The following is a 21,176-nucleotide window of genomic DNA, read 5'->3' as shown; positions in this document are numbered from 1 at the left end:
TGACTCTGGCTTGCCCGTAATGTTTGCCATGCCTGTATGTTCAGTTTCTGTCTGGTGTCGATGCCAATGCCTTGATATCTCATTTCCCCCATCTCCCCACTTCCACCTCCCCAGATGTTAACCATTTCGTGTCTGGTTGTTTCTCAAGAAGCTGCATTGAAGGTTCATCCTGAATTGACACCTTTTTTTGCTTCCCAAAATCAGACTTACTCACTCCTAGATGTCGTGAAAGATACTAACTTTCAGGTGAATGTATCCAAAATTCAAAGATGTCTGTCTTGATGTTTTCACTTTTCGGTCTCTGTAAGATCCTGAATCAGTACCATCGGGAGAATTAGTTTGAGTGTGGTGAGAATAGAGGGGTGAGAGGGGGTGGGATGGTGGAAAAAGAAAAGAATGTTCTGCGGAAAGTAGAATTGCTTGTTTGGAATTTCTAACCTGGACTGACAGTGATGATTTTGGTGATCTCTTTTTCCAGATTATTTGAAGATCTGAAGACGGAAGGTTCAATATCAATAGATGAAGGGCTTTGCCTGAAACATTGACTCTGCTGCTCGTCGGATGCTGCCTGATCTGCTGTGATTTTCCAGCATTGCACTTTGACTCTCGAGCATTTGCAATCCTCAATTTCACGTCAATGTCTGACAGTCACTGAATCCATTGGGACTATAACAATTTTCGACTATGATTCTGTGAGAAGGATCCAAGCTTTTTGGTTCCTGTTTCAGTACGTTTTCAGCATCAGTGAGACTGGAAGAGAGACCCTATTGTTGCAGCACTTTGGTTGTGAAGCCAGAAAATGTTATACAGACTGGGAAGAGAAATTCACGGCAGGGAGGTGCTGTACACGCGTTTGAGTGCAGCTGAAGCTTCGGTCATGGAGAAATCTAAGGAATCCCGTCCCGTGGAGAAACCATGGAAGTGTGGCGACTGTGGGAAAGGCTTCCGTTTCCCATCTGACCTGGAGCCTCATGGGCGCAGTAACACCGGGGTGAGACTGTTCTCCTGCCCTGAGTGCGGGAAGACCTTCAGCAATTCCTCTGTACTGCAGAGGCACCAGCGGGTCCACAAGGGCGAGAGGCCTTTCCCCTGCCCCGAGTGCGGAATGGGCTTCAGCAATTCCTCCCGCCTACTGAGGCACCAGGGGGTCTACACGGGGGAGAGGCCCTTCAGATGTCCCAACTGCGGGAAGGCCTTCAGCAGTTCCTACTTTCTGCAGAGGCACCAGCAGGTCACACAGGCGAAACGCCATTCTCCTGCCCCGAATGCAGGAAGGCCTTCAGCTATTCCTCTGTCCTGCTGACCCACCGCCGGGTCCACATATTGGAGAAGCCCTTCAGCTGCGCCAAGTGCGGGAAGGCCTTCAACGATACCTCTGCCCTGCTGAGACACCAGCGGGTCCACACCGGGGAGAGGCCGTTCTTCTGCCTCAAGTGCAGGAACGGCTTTACCCAGGAATCCCATCTTCGGGTCCATACCGGGTAGAGGCCCTTCCCCTGCCCAGAGTGCGGGAAGGCCTTCAGCAATTCCTCCTACCTGCTGAGGCACAGGCGGGGCCATACCGGGGAGAGGCCGTTCACCTGCCCCGAGTGCAGGCGGAGGTTCTCATCATTCTGCACCTTGCAGAAGCACCAGCGGGCACACCAGTGCTCCCAACAATCTGATTCTGCTGGTGAAACTGCTGTGGGTCACTGCCAGGACTGAACCACTGCCCATTCTGACAGAGTTCAGAGGGATATGGGCCAAGTGCTGGTAAATGAGACGAGATTAACTTAGGCTCTCTGGTCGGCACGGATGAGTTGGACTGAAGGACCTGTTTTTGTGCTGTGTATCTCTATGACCCTGGCTTGCCCGTAATGTTTGCCATGCCTGTATGTTCAGTTTCTGTCTGGTGTCGATGCCAATGCCTTGATATCTCATTTCCCCCATCTCCCCACTTCCACCTCCCCAGATGTTAACCATTTCGTGTCTGGTTGTTTCTCAAGAAGCTGCATTGAAGGTTCATCCTGAATTGACACTTTTTTTTGCTTCCCAAAATCAGACTTACTCACTCCTAGATGTCGTGAAAGATACTAACTTTCAGGTGGATGTATCCAAAATTCAAAGATGTCTGTCTTGATGTTTTCACTTTTCGGTCTCTGTAAGATCCTGAATCAGTACCATCGGGAGAATTAGTTTGAGCGGAGTGAGAATAGAGGGGTGAGAGGGGGTGGGATGGTGCTTTCAATTTTGTGGAAAAAGAAAAGAATGTTCTCATGTCTGGGAATTGATTGCCATGCAGGAAACTCCAGTTCTGAACAAACAAAGTACCGGCCTCACAATACTGGCTTTCTGCAGTATTCTCTGTGTTTATTCGGCACAAGTGCTGCTTTTCATTCAAGAACTTCAATCCCTGTCCTCTGGTAACTGACTCTGGTCAGTGGCAATTGATTCTTCTGATCATTAATCTGCCCATTCCCACCGCTTCTTCTCCCATCATTACCAACAGCCCCAGGAAATCTCCAGTTAACCTTCTTTGCTCCAAAGCGAACATTCCCAACCTTGGGAATGTCTCCCCAAAATGGAAATTCCTCATCCCTGGACATGACTCAAGGCATACAATTGGGAAGAGATTTTGGCAAAATATTGTCAGTTAGGAAATGGAAAAATGTTCATGAAGCAAAACAGAAATCCCAGTCTCCAGCTTTGTGAATCTTTAGAAACTCTTTGGGAAGCGGATTTAGAGGGGAATGAAAGATGAACTGTCCGACTGAGCAGAGACAGTGCAGACACCGTCCCCTTGTTGAAGAGGCCGGGAGATTGACTCTGATGTTCTCGGGTCATGAACTGATCTGAGACATTGAAAGAATTGCCGTTCCTGCACATCAGGAATTCAAACCCCTTCTCGCCTCCGAGCCAATGAGAGAACTCGGGAACAGGCAAAACACGGAAAGGCTCGAAGGGCGACGGCCCCGGAGTAAGAAAGCTAGGTCCGAGTGACATGGATGTGTCTGAAGACTGTCCCCGGTATCTCCACAATGAATGTCCCAGGCTTTATTATGGAAAAGCAAAACTAATAGACGACAATTGTAATTCTAGGCGGAATAGGATGAATTATGAATTCGCTAATAGCCTCCCCTAAGCGATGATGCGGCCAGCGCCGTCGCCTGTCTCTGTGGCGCAATTGGTCAGCGCGTTCGGCTGTTAACTGAAAGGTTGGTGGTTCGAGCCCACCCAGGGGCGGCGTGTTTGTTGCTCTCCTTCCAGCTGCGAAGTTTCTGGTTTTTAATGGGATCAGGAAAATGTTCCCCAAACGGAAATTTTCTCCACTGAGGGAGCACAAAGGGGTTTCATAATTTATTTAATCTCTAACGTAAAGGACTGCGGATGCTGAGAGTCCGAGACAAAAAGAGAAACTGCTGGAGAAAACGGAATTCTGAAATGTTGACTCTGATTCTCTTTCCACAGATATTGCCTGACCTGTTCAGTTCCTCCTGCAATTTCTAGTTTTCTTTTTAACTGAAAGTTCATTTCATCTTTTGGGATGAAACACCTAGACTCGCCATGTGCAGATATTTATCCCTTTCGAATCACTGTGAAGTGATTGGATTCAAACAAACTCTGCGATGAGTCACTCTTTCTCAGCTCCACAGGCAGACAGACCTGGGAAGTGAAGCTGTCAGTGTGGTTCTGTATTGGTGGGCTGACTGGTTAATGCGATGGACTTGAAATCCATTGCGGTTTCCCCACGCAGGTGTGAACCCTGCCGACTACAAAATAAGAAATGTCGTGGAAAAGCAAGGGATCTTGGTCCCGGCTTCTTCTTTAAGATTCAAATCAGTGGAGGGACAGAAATATTTCACTCACATTGGGATTGGTGGGAATCTGCAACCCACTGCCTGTTCGGGTGGAACAAGCAGATATCCGCAGGGCTTCGTTTGAGGCTATGAGCAAAGTGTTTGGAAATGAGACGAGAACAGTGAGGGGCATGAAATCGTGATCGAAATGAAGCAGGCACCTGAGGCCAAGGATGTTTCCTTTGCCATTGAAAGATACTGCTTCACAAAGTTGGGCCTGTGGAAGGGAATCAGTGACGGTGATTATCTTTGGTTGTTCACCTTGTGAAAGTTCCCATTGCTGCGCATGTCCGTATTAACGTCAGAACTCTGCAGCAAGGTGGCGTTAGATACGCACAGGGCCTGGGTGCAATGGATGACGCATCTGACTCCACCTATCTGTTTGAAATGCAGCTCACAGTTTCTTCACACACCCCAATTAATCTTTCTCATTGTCCTGAAGCCGGCATACCGTTTGAATTCCCGATCTGCGGGAATGAGAATCTTTTCACTGTCTCACGTCAGTCAATGTCCCTGAGAACATCGGAGTCAAGTCACAGCGCTGTCAGATGAGGGGAAGCTGAAATAGCCCCACACGCTGCTCACGGGCACATTTTACTTTCCCCAACTCAACGCCTCAACCACTGCGGCTCCTGGGAGTGGAAAGGAAACAATCACCAAAACCCAGTCTTAGCTTTGTGAATCTTCAGAAAATCAGCAAACGTTCATCGGTTCGGATTTTCTATCCTGGGCTGAGAGGGATGGGCTTTGTCACTCTTTTGTAGGACATTGCAAGTGGATGTTTTGCAGAAAAGCACCACAATACAATCTGATTAATCAGGACCTGGATGTTTTCGGTCTTTGAATGTAAGTGTTGTGCTCCAGAACTTTGTTGGTCACAGTTTATAATACTTATCTTCCCAGTCCCCTGTATCACTTGTAGAAAATGTTTAATTTGCGTCTTGTAATCCTTTCACTGTCTGCTAATGAGGATAGCGTTTCCGTGTTTCACCTAAATTATCTTGACCTTACATACCTCAAGCCTCAAGCTAATTTCACGAGAAACCTTCTCCAGTTCAAAAGCCAACTGTTAATGATGGCTCTGCTTCTTGTCTCACGTATCCAATTTCAGATCGATGTTGTTAATGTCCCTTTTATTCCTTCAGATCCAGGTTTCGCTCACAGGGCTAGAACAGAACGGTCACCAAATACATTTACCAATCTCCGTTCATCCTATCGATTGTATTAGCATCATTAACACTTCTCATCAAAATAACTCGAGAAGACTTTGATCACAATTTTCTGTGAACAGTTCTACATTAGCTTTGCTGAATGAACCCCAAATTTCTTGAAGTGGCTCCTTATTTTCGGTACTGATTATTAATCTCCCTATGCATGGGAATGGATCCTTCCCATCCGCTCTATCCCTCATCAATGTGTGTAGATCAGTTCGATCTCCCATCAGCCTCCTCTGTCCTGATCAAATCCAGGGGAACAGGATACGTTGGGGCTATGGCGCGGACAGGACAAGCCCAATACTCACCTTTCCTGTTAGAACCATTCCATGAGAAATTTACACCACAACCTTGGGCGTGTAGTTGTGGCCGAACACTTAAGGTGTTGGCGTAGAGATCCTTTGGGGCTCCCCCGCCCAGGGTGGTAACCTGCTGACTATGCTTTCTTCGCTGGCGATTTTAAATGACTTCCTGTTGGTTACATTATCGCACAAACTTCACAAAACCCGTCTCAATAAAGTCCTGTTTTCTCATGTCTGGGAATTGATTGCCATGCAGGAACCTCGGGTTCTGAACAAACAACGTACCAGCCTCACAACGTCAGCTCTGTTTACCTTTCACCAGATGCTGCTCGACCTGTTGGCTTTCTGCAGTATTCTCTGTGTTTATTAGGCACAAGTGCTGCTTTTCATTCAAGAACTTCAATCCCTGTCCTCTGGTAACTGACTCTGGTCAGTGGCAATTGATTCTTCTGATCATTAATCTGCCCATTCCCACCGCTTCTTCTCCCATCATTACCAACAGCCCCAGGAAATCTCCAGTTAACCTTCTTTGCTCCAAAGCGAACATTCCCAACCTTGGGAATGTCTCCCCAAAATGGAAATTCCTCATCCCTGGACATGACTCAAGGCATACAATTGGGAAGAGATTTTGGCAAAATATTGTCAGTTAGGAAATGGAAAAATGTTCATGAAGCAAAACAGAAATCCCAGTCTCCAGCTTTGTGAATCTTTAGAAACTCTTTGGGAAGCGGATTTAGAGGGGAATGAAAGATGAACTGTCCGACTGAGCAGAGACAGTGCAGACACCGTCCCCTTGTTGAAGAGGCCGGGAGATTGACTCTGATGTTCTCGGGTCATGAACTGATCTGAGACATTGAAAGAATTGCCGTTCCTGCACATCAGGAATTCAAACCCCTTCTCGCCTCCGAGCCAATGAGAGAACTCGGGAACAGGCAAAACACGGAAAGGCTCGAAGGGCGACGGCCCCGGAGTAAGAAAGCTAGGTCCGAGTGACATGGATGTGTCTGAAGACTGTCCCCGGTATCTCCACAATGAATGTCCCAGGCTTTATTATGGAAAAGCAAAACTAATAGACGACAATTGTAATTCTAGGCGGAATAGGATGAATTATGAATTCGCTAATAGCCTCCCCTAAGCGATGATGCGGCCAGCGCCGTCGCCTGTCTCTGTGGCGCAATTGGTCAGCGCGTTCGGCTGTTAACTGAAAGGTTGGTGGTTCGAGCCCACCCAGGGGCGGCGTGTTTGTTGCTCTCCTTCCAGCTGCGAAGTTTCTGGTTTTTAATGGGATCAGGAAAATGTTCCCCAAACGGAAATTTTCTCCACTGAGGGAGCACAAAGGGGTTTCATAATTTATTTAATCTCTAACGTAAAGGACTGCGGATGCTGAGAGTCCGAGACAAAAAGAGAAACTGCTGGAGAAAACGGAATTCTGAAATGTTGACTCTGATTCTCTTTCCACAGATATTGCCTGACCTGTTCAGTTCCTCCTGCAATTTCTAGTTTTCTTTTTAACTGAAAGTTCATTTCATCTTTTGGGATGAAACACCTAGACTCGCCATGTGCAGATATTTATCCCTTTCGAATCACTGTGAAGTGATTGGATTCAAACAAACTCTGCGATGAGTCACTCTTTCTCAGCTCCACAGGCAGACAGACCTGGGAAGTGAAGCTGTCAGTGTGGTTCTGTATTGGTGGGCTGACTGGTTAATGCGATGGACTTGAAATCCATTGCGGTTTCCCCACGCAGGTGTGAACCCTGCCGACTACAAAATAAGAAATGTCGTGGAAAAGCAAGGGATCTTGGTCCCGGCTTCTTCTTTAAGATTCAAATCAGTGGAGGGACAGAAATATTTCACTCACATTGGGATTGGTGGGAATCTGCAACCCACTGCCTGTTCGGGTGGAACAAGCAGATATCCGCAGGGCTTCGTTTGAGGCTATGAGCAAAGTGTTTGGAAATGAGACGAGAACAGTGAGGGGCATGAAATCGTGATCGAAATGAAGCAGGCACCTGAGGCCAAGGATGTTTCCTTTGCCATTGAAAGATACTGCTTCACAAAGTTGGGCCTGTGGAAGGGAATCAGTGACGGTGATTATCTTTGGTTGTTCACCTTGTGAAAGTTCCCATTGCTGCGCATGTCCGTATTAACGTCAGAACTCTGCAGCAAGGTGGCGTTAGATACGCACAGGGCCTGGGCGCAATGGATGACGCATCTGACTCCACCTATCTGTTTGAAATGCAGCTCACAGTTTCTTCACACACCCCAATTAATCTTTCTCATTGTCCTGAAGCCGGCATACCGTTTGAATTCCCGATCTGCGGGAATGAGAATCTTTTCACTGTCTCACGTCAGTCAATGTCCCTGAGAACATCGGAGTCAAGTCACAGCGCTGTCAGATGAGGGGAAGCTGAAATAGCCCCACACGCTGCTCACGGGCACATTTTACTTTCCCCAACTCAACGCCTCAACCACTGCGGCTCCTGGGAGTGGAAAGGAAACAATCACCAAAACCCAGTCTTAGCTTTGTGAATCTTCAGAAAATCAGCAAACGTTCATCGGTTCGGATTTTCTATCCTGGGCTGAGAGGGATGGGTTTTGTCACTCTTTTGTAGGACATTGCAAGTGGATGTTTTGCAGAAAAGCACCACAATACAATCTGATTAATCAGGACCTGGATGTTTTCGGTCTTTGAATGTAAGTGTTGTGCTCCAGAACTTTGTTGGTCACAGTTTATAATACTTATCTTCCCAGTCCACTGTATCACTTGTAGAAAATGTTTAATTTGCGTCTTGTAATCCTTTCACTGTCTGCTAATGAGGATAGCGTTTCCGTGTTTCACCTAAATTATCTTGACCTTACATACCTCAAGCCTCAAGCTAATTTCACGAGAAACCTTCTCCAGTTCAAAAGCCAACTGTTAATGATGGCTCTGCTTCTTGTCTCACGTATCCAATTTCAGATCGATGTTGTTAATGTCCCTTTTATTCCTTCAGATCCAGGTTTCGCTCACAGGGCTAGAACAGAACGGTCACCAAATACATTTACCAATCTCCGTTCATCCTATCGATTGTATTAGCATCATTAACACTTCTCATCAAAATAACTCGAGAAGACTTTGATCACAATTTTCTGTGAACAGTTCTACATTAGCTTTGCTGAATGAACCCCAAATTTCTTGAAGTGGCTCCTTATTTTCGGTACTGATTATTAATCTCCCTATGCATGGGAATGGATCCTTCCCATCCGCTCTATCCCTCATCAATGTGTGTAGATCAGTTCGATCTCCCATCAGCCTCCTCTGTCCTGATCAAATCCAGGGGAACAGGATACGTTGGGGCTATGGCGCGGACAGGACAAGCCCAATACTCACCTTTCCTGTTAGAACCATTCCATGAGAAATTTACACCACAACCTTGGGCGTGTAGTTGTGGCCGAACACTTAAGGTGTTGGCGTAGAGATCCTTTGGGGCTCCCCCGCCCAGGGTGGTAACCTGCTGACTATGCTTTCTTCGCTGGCGATTTTAAATGACTTCCTGTTGGTTACATTATCGCACAAACTTCACAAAACCCGTCTCAATAAAGTCCTGTTTTCTCATGTCTGGGAATTGATTGCCATGCAGGAACCTCGGGTTCTGAACAAACAACGTACCAGCCTCACAACGTCAGCTCTGTTTACCTTTCACCAGATGCTGCTCGACCTGTTGGCTTTCTGCAGTATTCTCTGTGTTTATTAGGCACAAGTGCTGCTTTTCATTCAAGAACTTCAATCCCTGTCCTCTGGTAACTGACTCTGGTCAGTGGCAATTGATTCTTCTGATCATTAATCTGCCCATTCCCACCGCTTCTTCTCCCATCATTACCAACAGCCCCAGGAAATCTCCAGTTAACCTTCTTTGCTCCAAAGCGAACATTCCCAACCTTGGGAATGTCTCCCCAAAATGGAAATTCCTCATCCCTGGACATGACTCAAGGCATACAATTGGGAAGAGATTTTGGCAAAATATTGTCAGTTAGGAAATGGAAAAATGTTCATGAAGCAAAACAGAAATCCCAGTCTCCAGCTTTGTGAATCTTTAGAAACTCTTTGGGAAGCGGATTTAGAGGAGAATGAAAGATGAACTGTCCGACTGAGTAGAGACAGTGCAGACACCGTCCCCTTGTTGAAGAGGCCGGGAGAGTGACTCTGATGTTCTCGGGACATGAACTGATCTGAGACAATGAAAGAATTGTCGTTCCTGCACATCAGGGATTCAAACGCCTTCTCGCCTCCGAGCCAATGAGAGAACTCGGGAACAGGCAAAACACGGAAAGGCTCGAAGGGCGACGGCCCGGAATAAGAACGCTAGTTCCTCGTGACATGGATGTGTCTCCAGCCTGTCCCTGGTGTCTCCACAATAAATCTCCCAGGGTTTAATTTGGAAAAGTAAAACTGATAGATGACAATTGTAATTCTAGGCGGGGAGGCTGAATTATAAATTCACTAATAGCCTCCCCTAAGCGATGGCGCAGCCCATATCATCGCCTGTCTCTGTGGCGCAATTGGTCAGCGCGTTCGGCTGTTAACCGAAAGGTTGGTGGTTCAAGCCCACCCAGAGGCGATGAGCTTCTGGTTGCCTGAGTCTTTAACACGATACCCTGCTCCTTGGCCAACATCTGTGTCTCATGCAGCAATGTTCCACAAGTCCAACGCCTCACTATCCATTGGGGATCCTCCAGTCTCCAATATTATTTGGACCCGAACTCCCCCATGCCCTTGACCCTTTCCACACCCTCACAAGGCCTTGTTATCACATCGTCTGCTGTTACACACGACTTATTGTTAGCCAGGAATAGTCTCCATGAACAGTTAGTCACCCTCCCACACAGATCGTTATTCATTCCTTTGTCCCTCCAATGTTCTCCCTCTGAACTGGTGGCAAAGAGAGCAATGTGGATTGATATCCCTGAGCCAGCTCTTTGTCCCATCTCCAGGAACAGGGTTCTCTCCACTGGCGGATAATTAAACTATTTTGCTGTTGCGTTGACGTGAGGAGATTGTGTAAATATAAACCTTTTCAAAATTCCCACCTTCCGTTGATTGAACTGTGAGTTCACTCTGAATCACAACACGTGTCACAGCGCATTTGGAGGCCCACCTGAGCTCTGCTGGTTCTACACAGCAAGTAAATGAGAGTCTCTATTCGTATCATTCTCTTGCCTTCTCCCTGTAAATCTCCACATTGTTACTTTGGACATGACCACCGAATTCCCTTTTGTGTTCTTGAATCTGCCTCCTTGTCCCGGTCAGACAGGGACAAGAAAGTGTTCTTCCTAATGTCACTTTTACTTTTTTTTGCCAAATGCCTTGAAATCTCTGCCAAATTTTTGGGAAATTGAAAGGATTCTCATTTCTGCACATGGGGCTGAATTGATTTAATTTCTAACGTAAACGATTGCGGATGCTGAGAATCCGAGACACAAAGAGGAGCTGCTGGAGAAACTCAGCAGGTTTGGCAGTACCTGTGGGAGAAAACAGAGTTCTGAAATATTGTCTCTGATTCTCTTTCCACCGATGCGGAGTTGCTCCTGGAATTTCTGTTTTTGCTTTTAACTGAAAGTTTATTTCATCTTTCGTGATGAAACAACCAGACTCGCCATGTGCAGATATGTAACCCTTTCGAAACCTGTGAAGTGATTGTATTCAAACAAACACAGCAATAACTCAGTCTTTCTCAGCTCCACAGGCAGGGAGACCTGGGAAATGAAGCTGTCAGTGTGGTTCTGTATTCGTGGGTCGAGTGGTTAATACGATGGATTTCAGATCGATTGCGGTTTCCCCACGCAGGTGTGAACCTTGCCGACGACAGTTGAGAAATGTCGTCAAAAAGAAAGGAAGACTGTTCCCCGGTTTCTTCTTTAAGATTCACATCGTGGAGGGGTTGGAAATCTGCAACCCATTGCCTGTCAGGGTGGAACAATCAGATATCCACAGGGTTACTTTTGAGGCTATGAGCCAAGTGTTTGGAAATGAGACGAGAACAGTGAGGGGCGTGAAGTCGTGATCAAAATGAAGCAGGCACCTGAGGACGAATGTGTTTTATTTGCCAGTGAAAGATACTGCTTCACCAAGTTGGGACAATGGAAGGGAAGCAGTGACGGTGATTATCTTTGGCTGTTCCTCTTGTGAATGTTCCCATTGCTGCGCATGTCCGTGTTAACGTCAGAACTCTGCAGCATGGTGGCGTCAGGTACGCACAGGGCCGGGGCGCAATGGATGACGCATCTGACTCCACCTACCTCTTTGAAATGCAGCTCACAGCTTCTTCACACACTCCAATTATTCTTTCTCATTGTCCTGAAGCCGCCCTACGGTTTGAATTCCTGATCTGCAGGAACGAGACTCTTTTCACTGTCTCGCATCAGTAAGTGTCCCTGAGAACATCAGAGTCACATCACAGCGCTGTCAGAGGAGGGGAAGCTGAAATCGACCCACACGCTGCTCATGGACATATTTCACTTTCTCCAACTCACCTCCCCAACCACTGCGGCTCCTGCGAGTGGAAAGGGAACAAACACCAAAACCCAGTCTCAGCTTTGTAAATCTTCAGGAAATAAGAAATCTGTTCATCCCGTTGGATCTTCCATCCTGGCCTGGCAGCGTAGATTTTAAATGGCTGTCCAGTCAGTGCCGATTCGTTTTGGCTGAAAAACATCTTCCTTATCTCATCCCAGCATTTCTTGCCACAGAGAACTGTGCGGCAGGGTTCATGTATATATTTCCTTGTATGGTATTTTGTAAATAACATTCGTTTGCGGGTTGTTTGTAAAGGCTATTCCAGGTTCATTAGCCGCTGTGTAAGTGTGTTGGTAGGTTTGTGGGCTACCATGATGCTGAGAGCGTTGGGTTGTCTGGACATCATTTCCCAGATGTCTTTTATGAAAAGTAATGTGGCTAGGGTTTCTGCACACGTTGTGTCTGCTTGTGTCAGTTTGTTGATGTGAAATCGACACACTGGGTTTATTGGGTAGGCAAAAGTGCGGATTGCAGATGCTGGAAACCAGAGTTTAGATCAGAGTGGTGCTGGAAAAGCACAGCAGGTCAGACAGCTTCCGAGGAGCAGGAAAATCGACTTTTCGGGCAAAAGCCCTTCATCAGGAATGGAAGCAGGACGCCTCCAGGGCGGAGAGATAAATTGGGGGGTGGGGGTGTGCTGGGCCGAAGGTAGCAAGGAGTACAATAGGTGAATGGGGGTGAGGATGGAGGTGACATGTCAGAGAGGAGGGTGGAGCGGATAGGTGGGAAGGGAGATTGGCAGGTAGGACAGGTCATGAGGATAGTGCTGGAAGTTTGGAACTGAAGCAAGGTGTGGGGAGGGGAAATGAGGAAACTGGTGAAGTCTACATTAATGTTCTGGGTTTGAAATTATCCGAGGCGGAAGATGGAGCGTTCTTCCTCCAGGCATCGGGAGGGGAGGGAGCGGCGATGGAGGAGGCCCAGGACCTGCATGTCCTCGGCAGACTGGGAGGGGGTGTTGAAATGTTGGGCCAGAGGGCGATGGGGTTGATTGTTGCGGGTGTCCTGGAAATATCCCCTCAAGCGCCGTGACTGGACTCTGCGAGGAGTCTCCAGCCTCCCCAATGGAGAGGAGACCGCATCGGGAGCAATGGATACAAGAAATGACATTGTTGGATGCACAGGTGAAAGCTTGCTGACGACCGCGACCCAGGTTCGATTTCCGGGCAGGGAATTAATTTTTAGGAGAGCTGACAAGCGGAATCCGCGTCTCCCTGGTGGTCTAGTGGTTAGGATTTGGCGCTCTCACTGCCGCGGCCCGGGTTCGATTCCCGGTCAGGGAAACCATTTTCAGGGGTGCAGGCTACCCATTCTTCTTAAATGCGCTGTGTAATTATTTATAGTCGTTCCTGGGTGCTGCAGTGTATCGTGGCTCGTTGAAATCGTGTCCTGATTCAGATTTGTTTGTATGTGGAGGGATGATTGCTTCTGTAGTTCAGTAGTTGGTTCGTGTGCGTTGTTTTCCTGTAGACGCTGTTTCGAATTTACCATTGACTGTTCGCTCTACTGTGACATCAAGAAATGGCACTTTGTTGTTGTTCTCCTCTTTTGTGAATTTTATGTCAGCGAGGATATTGTTGATGGTGTTGTAGGTTTCCTCTAATTTGTTTCATTTTTTGATGACAAAAGTGTCATCACTGTAGTGGACCCAAAGTTTGGGTGGATCGTTGGAAGGGCTGTTTGTTCGAGTCTCTGCATTATTGCTTCTGCTCGGAATCCTGATACTGGTGGTTTCATGGGTATTTCGTTGATTTGTTTGGAGGGCTTGTTACTGAATATGAAGTGGGTGGTAAGACACAGTTCTACGAGGTTGACAGTGCTATCTTTGCTGATGAAGTTGGTGCTGTGTTTGTGTCTCTGGTTCTTCGAGTAGTGTCTTCAGTTATGTTTGGCCAAGTTGATGTTAATGGATGTGAACAGGGCTGTTATGTCAAAGGACAGCATTAATCCATCCTCTTCTATCTTAGTGTCTTTGGTGTTCAGGAATTCTTGGATGGAGTAAATGGAGTGGCGTGAATCTTCGACTTGGTGTTTTCAGTGGAGGCCTTTGACTCGTCTGCATATTGGTGTTCCAAATGGTGAGGCTTTGGGGCTGAGGGGGGCTCCTGGTTTGAAGAGGAGAACAACAACAAAGTCCCATTCTTAGATGTCACAGTAGAGCGAACAGTCAATGGGGAACTTCAAACTAGCATCTACAGAAAAACAACACACACAAACCAAATTCTTAACCACAGAAACAATCATCCCAACACCCACAAACGTTGCTGCATCAGGACATTATTTCAACGAGCCACTACACACTGCAGCACAGAGAAACTACGAAGAGTACAAGAGAAATACGTATATAGTGTATTTAAGGAGAACGGGTCCCCAATAAACCCAGTCCGCCGATTTCTCATTGATGATTCCAAGCTGACTCTCAAAAATTCGGTTTGTCCCTCCATTCTTTCCTGTTTGTTTTTGCGGGTTTTGAAAGCTTTCCCAATCCTCTGACTGAGTATTGGAGTTGGGAAGTTATGTTGTGGCTGTACAGGACATTGGTTAGACCAGTTTTGGAATATTGTGTGCAATTCTGGTCTCCTATCAGAAGGATACTGTGAAATTTGAAAGGGTTCTGAAGCACCAGTGGGTCCACAGAGGGGAAGAGGCCCTTCTGCTGCCCTGAGTGTGGGAAGGCCTTCAGTGATTCCTCTGCTTGCTGCCGCAACAGTTGGTCCACACCGGGGAAGGCTGTTCTCCGGCCCCAAGTGCGAGATGGCCTTCAGCAGTTCTTCCCACCTGCTGAGACACCAATGGGTCCACACTGAGGAGAGGCCGTTCTTCTGCCCCGAGTGTAGGAAGGGCTTTGCTCTTTCCTCCGACCTGCTGGCCCATTGGTGAGTCCACATGGGGGAGTGGTCGTTCAGTTGCCCTAAGTGCAGGAAGTCCTTCAGCAATTCCTCAGCCTTGCTGAGGCACCAGTCCGTCCACACCGGGGAGAAGCCGTTCTCCTGCCCCGAGTGTGGGAAGGGCTTTATCCGCTCCTCCACACTGCGGAAGCATCAGCTGGTCCACACGGGGGCGGGGGGGTGAGGCCATTCTGCTGACCTGAGTGCGGGAAGGCCTTCAGCAATTCCTCCACCCTGCTGAAACACCTGTGTGTCCTTCAGCAGTGGGAGACCCTTCAGCTGGCCCGAGTGTGGGAAGAGGTTCATGTTTGCTTGCAACTTGCGGAAGCACCAGCGGGGGCACTGCTGCTCATTGAGCCAGGGACTGCACATTGCCAATGAAATGATCCAAATAAACCTCAGACCGCAAGACCATCGGAGCAGAAGTTAGGCCATTGGGCACGTCGAGTCTACTCTGCCATTCGTTAGAGACAAAATTAGTGCAGATGAGATTAGCTACAGGAAACAGGCCATTTGTCCCAACAAGTCCACACAAACCCTCCGAAGAGTAACCCATCCACACCCATTTCCCTCTAACTAATGTACCTAACTCTATGGGCAATTAAGCATGGCCAATCAACATGACCTGCACATCTTTGGTTTATGTAAGAAGACAGGATCGCCCAGAGAAAACCCATGCAGACACTGGGAGATTGTGCAAACTCCTCACAGACAGCTATCCAAGGCTGGAGTCAAACCTGTGTCCCGTGCGCTGTGAGGCTGCAGTGGTAACCACTGAGCCACTACATATTGCAACCCGAAGTTGCAAGCAGGAGTTTGGGAGAATACAACCTCAGAATGTGGAGTAGTCAGCGTTTTGGGTATTAACCCTTCTTCAGGACTGAAACGTTAACTTCTCCATGAGAAACGATTTATGGGAATGATGCTGGGGGTTGTAGGGTTTGAGCTCCAGGGAGAGGCTGAATAGGCTGGAGCTGTTTTACCTGGAGCATCGGAGGCAGAGGAGTGACATAATAGAGGTTACAAAATCATGAGGGGCATGGACAGGGTAATAGACAAGGTCTTTTCTCAGGGGTGGGGGAGTCCAGAACTAGAGGGCATAGGTTTAGGGTGAGAGGCGAAATATATTAAAGGGACAACGTCTTCATGCAGGGGGTGGTACATATATGAAATGAGCTGCCAGAATATATGGGTCAGGTGCTGTCAAATGGGACTAGATTAATTTAGGATATCAGGTCAGCATGGACAAGTTGGACCGAAGGGTCTGTTTCCATGCTGTACGTGTCTTTGACTACTGGTCCTGATGTAATTTTAAAATAGGGTCCAAGTAACTTTGAATAGTTCAATCTTATTGAGCTCACTTCCTGAAAAGTTTCAAATCAATCATCTGAGCGATACTGTTTAAACATGCTAAGTTGGACAAAGTATCCCATCAAGTTCAACACAAACCCAGAGTTGAAGAAATCAGAACACCAAGGGGACCAAAACTGATCACAATATTCCAGGTGCAACCTCATCAACGTCCTGTATAACTACAACATAACTTGCCAACATCTATACTCAATTCCCTAATTGATGAAGGCCAGTGTGCTGAAATCTTTCTTCACTGCCTTGTGTACCGATGTTGTCAGAGATATAGGACCTACTTTAAACTGATCCACAATCCAGCTACTGGGAGCCCAGAAGCAGAGTAGTGCTGCGTGAGTGTGCTGGGCACATAACCCAGAGGTCGATGGGTAAAAACCATGTGATGCTATTGCCCAATGTCTTCGTAAGCTGCTTTCATTTACAATGGTGCTCTGTTCTGTATCTTGCCTTTGCATCTGCTTCCCAAAGCTTCTTCAGTGGATGAGTGGCAGCTGGAGCCCAGGAGTTCAACGACCCGCCGGAGCTTGAGGAAGGTCCAAGCTCCAAGAAGCGGGGGGTAAGGCTGGAGGCTGGATTTGCTCAAGGCTTGTATTTTTAACTCATTTAATGGTTCCTACTGTATGGGGCTATGGTTTACATTAAAACCGGAGGATCATATCAGTGTGTTTATATTTAGCAGCGGTAGTTGGTAAAATACACTCCCTGGAGGAGCACCTTCTATGATGCTGCATTTCTTGCTTTATGCCCTTCCCCCATTTCTTATCTCCCAGCTTGGTTTTATGTTTTTTTGGTTAAATTTAATTTCATATTATTCAGACTGGGTATTGACTGTGTGCTATTAATTTGCTTCTTCGAATATTGAAAGTCAAAATTAATGGTGTAATTTCATTTCTGATGTCAGAGTTTGACATTGAATGTGCAGATGTGAATACCAGTAAGTTGTGAAAATACATCAAGAACTTGTGGTTTTTAACAAAAAGAGCAGTTCACTGATATTCATGGCATTGTCTCATTTGGGAGTGATGATTCAAATCTGACCAACAAACCGTTTCATGCAGTCACCCAATTTAGTTAAAATTTTCTTTAATTTAATTGAAGAAAAGAGCTCTGGCAGGCTAAGATTTATGCAGAGGTAAAAACAATGACTGCAGATGCTGGAAACCAGATTCTGGATCAGTGGTGCTGGAAGAGCACAGCAATTCAGGCAGCATCCGAGGACAGGCAAAATCGACGTTTCGGGCAAGCATGTGTCTGTGTCGGTGTGCATGTGTCTGTGTCGGTATGCATGTGTCTGTGTCGGTGTGCGTGTGTCTGTGTCTGTGTCGGTGTGTATGTGTCTGTGTCGGTGTGCATGTGTCTGTTGGTGTGCATGTGTGTGTGTGTGTGTCAAGGGCTTTTGCCCGAAACGTCGATTTTGCCTGTCCTCGGATGCTGCCTGAATTGCTGTGCTCTTCCAGCACCACTGATCCAGAATAAGATTTATGCAATCTATTTATAAGATTATGTCCATTGCTTGCAATATGGTCTCATCCACATTGGGGAAACTGGACGCCAACTCGCGGAACGTTTCAGGGAACAGCTCTGGGACACTAAAACTAAACGACCGACGCCCTGTGGCTGAACGCTTTAACTCGCCCTCCCATTCCGCCAAGGACATGCAAGTCCTGGGCCGCCTCCACTGCCAAACTCTTGCTACCCGACGCTTGTAAGAAAAACACCTCACCTTCTGACTTGGGACCCTCCAACCACATGGTATCAATGTAGATTTCATCAGTTTCCTCATTTCCTCTCCCCCACCTTGTCCCAGATCCAAACTTCCAATTCGACACCAACCTCTTGACCTGTCATACCTGTCCACCTTGCTTCTCACCTATCTGCTCCACCCTCATCTCTGACCTATTACCATCAATCCCTACCTCCATCTACCTATTGCATTCCCAGCTGCCATTCATCCAGCCCCACTTCCTTCCCATTTACCTCTCAGCCCCCTTGGGCCACCCTTTATTCCTGATGAAGAGCTTATGCTCTAAACCAAGACTGTGATGAAACAACATTCTCAACAATTAGGAAATAGCTCCCAAGTCAGATTTCATTCCCTCTTCTGTTTCCCAGTTCTTTCAGAAATAAGATATGTCTTTTTCTTCCACTAGAAAGTGATCTTCCACTTTGCGCTGTCTGAAGTGTTATGCCACATTATTACTTCAGCCACCTTTTAAGAATCCTTTCAACCTGTTTTTCTAACAATTGTGGAGGTGACCAAAAGCAAACATTACACTCCTCCTGAATGTCCCATTTCTCCTCCTATGAGCCATTTTGTCATGTTGTCTGTGTTACAAGCAGCCGAGTGCACTTGGTTTCTGAATTGAAATTTTGCCATTGAAGTGATCAGAATTACTATATATCGATGGATAGCTATGTTTGCACTAACTGTAATTATCCACCAATACGATGTCGTTTGTTCCACCAAAACTGGAAACAATGTTTTGTGATTATATTGCAGTCGGATGTAGAAAATCATCTCAGCGATCTTCACGTTATTATAGTTTACTGTGGCCATACAGCATTGCGAGGCAGTTTGATGTGACTAAAACTTGGTTGGAAAGAATGTAGATTGATGAGAAGTCAAAATGGCAGTGTCTCTGGCCACAATTGATCTGTCTGGCTTGATTATATGAGTGGCGGCTGTTCAAGAGCAACTTCCACTCCATCACTTCAACCAGCAAGAGGAGATAAGTGTGAACACAACATTCCAACTGTGACATATACGCATTGCTTCGATGTTATTGATCAAAATCCTGGAACTCGCTCCTGAACCTTTATTATAGACCACATCATATTTGTGAAGCAATTTAAGTGGCAGCTCACCATCACTTTTTCATGGACGGTTTGGGAAGAGTTTCTGGCAGAGCAAATGATATTCACATGTTATTGGAGACACTCTAATCGTATGGATAGATGAGTGGCTAACCAATGATATAGTAGGTATAGGGGCATGTTCAGGATCACAACTTGTAACTAGCAATGTGCCACAGGGATCTATGCTGCGGCCAAAATTATTTACAATATGGATATGAATTACTTGGATAAGTGAAGTGAATGTACTATTGCCAAGACTGCAGTAGAGACAGTTGATTAGAATGCAGGTGGTGAGGATGACATGAACTCTTCATCCAAGTTCAGTGAGTAATCGGGAAGGCAAAAGGGAGATTGGCCTTTCAATGGAATATAAAAGTAGGGAGGTTATAGTGAACTTCTGCCTGGAGGTTTTGATTGAAAGTGCAGTGAAGATTCAACCAGCTGACAGTGGATCTGAATCACATGTAGATCAGACCAGGTTTGGACAGCAGGAAACCAGATAAGTTTTTACAACAAACCACAACGATTTCATCATTTGACTCTTAATTCCAGATTTATATTGAATTCAGATTCCACCATCTGCCGTGGCAGGTTTTGAACCCAAGTCCCGTGAACATTACCTGGGTGAATGGTCTGGTGACAATAAAGTGGCCATCGCCTCCCCTGAACACATTGGCATATTGTGTTCAGAGGTAACAAAGGAGCAAGAGGTTTCAGCAGCTGCTAAGTTGTTGATATTACACAAGGGAACATCAGCACTCTCAGTAATGGCACAAACTGAAGTCAGTGTCCTGTATCAGAGGTAAAGGCTCGGGATCCACAAGAAATAGGAACAGCAATACGCCATTCAGCCTCTTGAGCCTGCTCCTCCATTCAGTAGGATCGTGGCTGATCTGGCATTCCCCACATCCACTTTCCTGCCCTTTTCCTGTAACTGTTCATCCCCCGACTGATCACGAATCTATCGATCCTAGTTTTAAATGTGACAAGAAGGATGTCAACAGAGTTACTGGGGTTGGGGGAGGGGCGGGGGGTGCTCAGGTCGAACTTGGGGACTAAAAAAATGGCTTCACACTTCATAATATTTAACTAAGGGAATGTTTATGGTTATCCAATGCTGGAAATTGGGCAGGCATTCAGATGAAATTATTGATAAATTATGAATGACAGAGGAGTCGGGAGAGAAGTGGTGTTCAGGCACAGTTGGATATCATCAGTATAGATGCCAACACCAGCAGCTACGGTTAAATAAATAAGAACGGAAGACGCTAAAAGCAGACCCTCCCAGAGGATACAGCGATGTTGGAGAGGGTCAGTACTGTCATTAACCCTGATCAAGGCTGTCCGCAGGTCGACGAGGGAATGTTCATCCCTGTCACCGTTACAAAGGATGTCAAATATGACCTTGATAATAACTGTTTCAGGGGTAGAAACCAGACTCGAGGGCTTTAAACACAGAATTCTGGAAAAGATGGGAATGGCTAATTCAATAATGTTACATCCAAACCAACACTTCCATTGGTGCGATAATTATAGAAGTGTTCTGGTTTTTATTTAGATGATTCTCAGCAATACTGAGTAAGAAGCAACAAAATTAACACAAGAAATATTGCAATTGCTACAATATGCCTGCTCCCAATAGGAGACCATCTGGTGTTCACTTAACTGTCTGCAAGGCGCAATATTGGAAAGGAATTATCCAGTTCATAGCTATAAGAGGGGAGACACAGACTGCTTGATACAAAGGGCGGGAGTAGGCCACTAGGCCCTACGAGCCTGCTGCAACATTCAATAAGATCATGGCTGATCTGAATACAACCTCAGCTCTACATTCCTCCACATCCCCGACAATCTGTCACCCACTTGGTTAGCAAGAACCTATCTACCTCTGCCTTAAAGATTTTGAATTCACTGCCTTTTGAGGAAGACACACAACCATGAGAAAGAAAAAAAATCATCCTCATTTTTGTCTTCTACTTTTAAAATATGACCCTCTATTTTCAGATATTAAGATAGGGATACAAGCTGCATTCAAATAATACCTGTGGTACAGTTAACTATCTCAAAGTGCTTCACGTGAACATAATGAGAATTCCTTTAAAAATCACAAGAGTGGAGCACAGATTAGGACAGGTGACCAAAGACTTGGTCAAAGGG

General features: G+C 46.4%; 1 protein-coding gene and 4 non-coding genes across 5 annotated transcripts in view; 4 read left to right on the top strand and 1 right to left on the bottom strand.

The window, feature by feature from the left end:
- The window catches only part of LOC148144006 (uncharacterized), a 128,865-nt gene that overhangs the window by 43,035 nt on the left and 64,654 nt on the right, over positions 1–21,176 (bottom strand). The window lies entirely within an intron of this gene.
- Positions 3,149–3,222, top strand: trnan-guu (transfer RNA asparagine (anticodon GUU)). Its single transcript has one exon. It is a non-coding gene; the product is annotated as a tRNA-Asn (tRNA).
- trnan-guu (transfer RNA asparagine (anticodon GUU)) lies at positions 6,515–6,588 on the top strand. Its single transcript has one exon. It is a non-coding gene; the product is annotated as a tRNA-Asn (tRNA).
- trnan-guu (transfer RNA asparagine (anticodon GUU)) lies at positions 9,879–9,952 on the top strand. Its single transcript has one exon. It is a non-coding gene; the product is annotated as a tRNA-Asn (tRNA).
- Positions 13,119–13,190, top strand: trnae-cuc (transfer RNA glutamic acid (anticodon CUC)). Its single transcript has one exon. It is a non-coding gene; the product is annotated as a tRNA-Glu (tRNA).

Source organism: Chiloscyllium plagiosum, unplaced genomic scaffold (genome assembly GCF_037043375.1).
Source record: "Chiloscyllium plagiosum isolate Xiang-an unplaced genomic scaffold, Cpla_swu_hap1 HiC_scaffold_27, whole genome shotgun sequence".
Lineage (NCBI taxonomy): Eukaryota > Metazoa > Chordata > Chondrichthyes > Orectolobiformes > Hemiscylliidae > Chiloscyllium > Chiloscyllium plagiosum.
The sequence above is the reverse complement of the archived record's forward strand: the minus strand, read 5'-3'. Positions and strand labels throughout refer to the sequence as shown.